The sequence below is a fragment of the Emys orbicularis genome, chromosome 10 (assembly GCF_028017835.1).
Source record: "Emys orbicularis isolate rEmyOrb1 chromosome 10, rEmyOrb1.hap1, whole genome shotgun sequence".
Classification (NCBI taxonomy): Eukaryota; Metazoa; Chordata; order Testudines; family Emydidae; genus Emys; species Emys orbicularis.
The window spans coordinates 7,036,850-7,041,240 of NC_088692.1; positions in this window are offsets into that span (position 1 = coordinate 7,036,850).

The window sequence follows — 4,391 nt, forward strand, 5'->3', positions numbered from 1 at the left end:
TAAAAAGGTAAACGCTTAAAGGATTCACTGCTAACGGCTGCTGTGACCTGATGTCTGAAGGCAGCCCAAGTTACAGGGCAGGTAGCGACACAACCTCTTACTGGTTTGGATTGCAAACCACAACGTGACATCTGCCTGCCCGCATTGGAGCCAACCAATATGGGCCTCAGCCCCCTTGTAAGTACACCTCTACCTCGATAGAACGCTGTCCTCGGGAGCCAAAAAAATCTTACCGCGTTATAGTTGAAACCGCCTTATATCGAACTTGCTTTGATCCACTGGAGTGCGCAGCCCCCCCCCGGAGTGCTGCTTTACCGCGTTATATCCAAATTCGTGTTATAGCGGGGCAGAGGTGTATTTTTAATCCAATGCTTGTAAGTGTTTTGGCACTGTTTTGATAGAGGACACTGCTTAAGATTTAGGATTTTTTTAGACTGTTTAGAGCAATTGTAGAAATGCCATTTGGCTTTAAGATTTAACAAAGGAATTTTGGATTCAATAGAGGTTGTGGTAGTAGCCTATGTTCATAATAATTCCAACAGTTGCCTGATGATAGTACTTGCCCCCTAGGAGTTGGGCTGAGACTCACCCAACTCACTGCACTTCTACAGGGGGACGCAAATTGGGAACAACTTTCAGCCCCTACTGTAGGGGGCTGGCTTGAAAGCCTTGTGATACGAGGTCACCACAGGGTGGATTTCAACTAGTCCCCGGGTGGAGGGAGGGAAGAACCCTAAATGCAAAGGAGAATCCAGTGATGGACTCGGCCAGTGAGAGGCGGATTTGCAGCTGCGGTTGCATTGCTCCATATCAAAACACAGAGGGCACAAATCCATACCCCTCCACTGCTGTACTTCAATAGGATTCGTTTTCAGCGAAGCTTTCCCACTGCAGTGCCTTAGCTTTGCTTCTGACGCCACCTTGTGGGGGCAATGGGGCATTGCAGCTGACAGGATGCAGTCCAAACCACAGCCTGCAGTTTACTGTGTTGCCAGGGTGGTGTTGTGTATTACTGTAGAAGCAATGGGGGGGGGGGAGCTCAAAAGGCAACATGGCATTTAATTCTGGGAGTGTGAATCACGGCTGGATGACTCAGCCTTACATTCCAGAGAGACAGATGCTGGATTTACATTCCTTGCAAACCAGCAGCCCATGTGGGTAGAACCAGAATAGTTAATGAGAAGCAAAGAGGGGAGAAAAGCTGCATGGCACAGGGATGTCTCAGCCGAGAGCTGGCCTAGCTTCTTGGGAGTCACCCTAGAATGCCAGCAAAGGCTTTGGGAGAACTCGGGAACAGGACTGAAGGTGAAAATTTAACTGCAACAATCCGTCAAGAACCAGTCAGTCAATGGCATATATACCAAGGTGAGCAACTGCAGGGCAAGAGCATATACCCACATGGCTCCCCTTGCACTCCAAACTTCCTTGGATGTTTACACCACATACACGGGTATTAGACATGGGTGAAAAGAGTAATTTACATGCATATGGCAGCTTCCGGCCCAAATGACTAGACACTGGGATTTGATTGTTCCCCAGTCATTGGAACACAGCTAGCTCTAGGGTGGAGCACACTAGCAGCCATTTTAAACAGCAGGAGAAATTTAGGTGGCAGGATAGCGTTGTGTGTGCTGGAAGTTAGCCATGGGGGTTAATGCTTTCAAACACAGCACGACGGGACTGCAAGTGGTCAGGATTTCATGACGAGCATCACTTCTGTCATCACCACACATGTGGGGGCACTGATTGGGTAATCAGCCACCTGCTGACTTTTTCTTCCCACAGCCATCACTGCCTATTACACCACCTTTCTACCCAGGTCTGATACACAGTGCCCGTTCCTGGCAGCCTCCAATGCCATTCAGTGCTAGGCACAACAAAGGGAGCTGTCAGAGTATCATGGCTTTCGCATTCCCCCCCGCCCCTGCCTGCCCAGACTGTACCACCTCTGCTCATCAGGTGGGTAATAACCCTGAATCCGATCCCAACCCTGTATAGTGCGCTGCACTCGTTACAAGGCAGCAGAATTCAGTACAAGCACCAGGAAGCATCCACACTCTTCTTAGGCAGTATTAACTCTTCCCCTCCAAACCAGGCAACACCCAGAGACCTCCCAGGTCCTGCTCCCAGCTATGAAATCAAACCTGCTTCTTACACCTTCAGCCTCCATGGGGCAGATTAACGTACCGTGTACCCCATCCCAGAGATCATTGCAATAGACCCCTTTTAAAGGCCGCTCAGAGAGAGATGAAACTGCTGCCTGCCCAATTGCTTGCTTTATATAACGTTCTCGGGTCCAGGGAACGCCAGCAAGCACAATTCTCCCAGTCCAACTCAACTAGATTGAGGAGTGCCAGGATAAGCGGATTCCGGCGAGCTCTCCAGCAATGGAGGAAGAAGCTGACCCCACCCCCGGCAACCACATCAGGGTACAAGGAACTCCACCTACCTCAATCCCCTCTGCAGGGTCAACTGGATACAGCATTTGTGCTAAATGACACTCTTCCAAGCTGGATTTTTGCTTCCTCCATAGACTGCCTTTGAGCATCCATCATGGAGGATAGGTCCATCAATAGCTATTAGCCAGGATGGTGTCCCTGGCCTCTGTTTGCCAGAAGCTGGGAATGGGCAACAGGGGATGGATCACTTGATTACCTGTTCTGTTCATTCCCTCTGGGGCACCTAGCATTGGCCACTGTCGGAAGACAGGATACTGGGCTAGATGGACGTTTGGTCTGACCCAGTATGGCCATTCTTATGTTCTTAAGTGAGGGCCAAGGCGGTCACGAGCCAATGACGTTAGACTTTCATTAGCAGGTCACAAGATATTAGGGCTGGGACAGCTTGTCTGGATACATTTCCCGGGGGCAGGGCCAGGTAGAGAAGCATTTTTAATGCAATATCAGAGGGGTAGCCGCGTTAGTCTGGATCTGTAAAAAGCCTATAAGGTGCCACAGGACTCTGCTAACAGATGTATTGGAGCATAAGCTTTCATGGGTGAATACCCACTTCGTCAGTGTAGCAGAAGAGTGGATACCCAGATAAAATGGTTGTATTTGCCCTTTAGGGGAGCCCCCGTGCCGCACAGGGACTAGCCAGGCCTGGCACAATAGGACAAAGCGCTCATCTCCAAAGGGCAAACAGCAGGTCTGCCAAACCCATGAGAGGAAAGGGCAAAGGCAGGTCTATTTCCACTCTGAAAGGCTCCAGAGGTCTACGCGCGTGGCCTCTTGTGCCTGCCCGTTGGGACCCAGACTGTCAAACCTGGGGGGGAGGGAAATGAGGCACAGAAGGAACTTAATTCATCTGAGGTCACAAGGAGCCAGTGAGGGAGTTGGGTGCAGAACCCAGGTCCCCTGACCTCTAATCACAAGCTCTACCACTCCCTAAATAGCTGGAGCATGTGTAACAGGTGTCCTGTGATTGGCCCGTTACCTTTCAGATGCAAGGTATTTGGGGGAGATTCTGATACTATTACAGAGACATGGATACCTCAAAGGTAGAGGGGAAAAAAGCTACTTCTCACTAATAATTCAAGGACTGGGCTAAACCATCCAATCCAAGAATTAGCTTAAAACAAAACCCAAAAACCATGAGGTGGCCCCACAGCAGAATGACCACCAGCAACTCCGTTTATAAAACTGGGACCCTCCAGACTGAATGGGGGAGCGAGCACAGCTGCTGTTAGGTGCACCAAGACTTTGCATAGAGCCTGCAATGTGCCTGAAAAGAATGTCAGGCAACTACATGGCCACTAGGAGTGTCTCACTCACCTTTGATTTGATGATTCCCTTGGACCTTGCCCTTCCCCTTCCCTCCAGGCTTGAGTGGTCCCTGAGCTCCCATGCATTTCAGAAGTGCTCCACCTATCTATTTTTTCTTCTTCTTCTTCCAGACTTTGGCTTATGGGATACAAGGAGAGAACTGAAACCATCTTCCAAGCAATTTGTAGGCTGTGGCACATTCTATCCAAGAGAAGTGAAGTGGTGAAGTCCCATTATGACAAGACGCACTAGTAGCATACAATGGAGGCAGGAGAATGCTTCATGTCCACCAAAAAAGGTGGTTTCCAAGTCTAGATTCTAGCATAGCACCAGAGGGGATGAATACTTCTTTGCATGTATGATGCTTTTTGTTCAGGGATCTAGACACTACTCCTTTGTAGACGTGGTAAGTAGTCTTCTCTCCTTTCCTGCCCACATATGGGTATGCAAAGCCCAGAGATTAAGGGCCCAATATTCACCAGCAACTTCAGCTGAAAAGCATTTGTTCCCTTAGGCTCCCTGAAGCAGTACGAGCCTAAGCAACTCATTGTAGACAACACAGCAAGTCAGTAGCCTACCTGGGACCAGAACTGAAGTGTACCCTGCAAAAAATCCCACAGAGTCAAG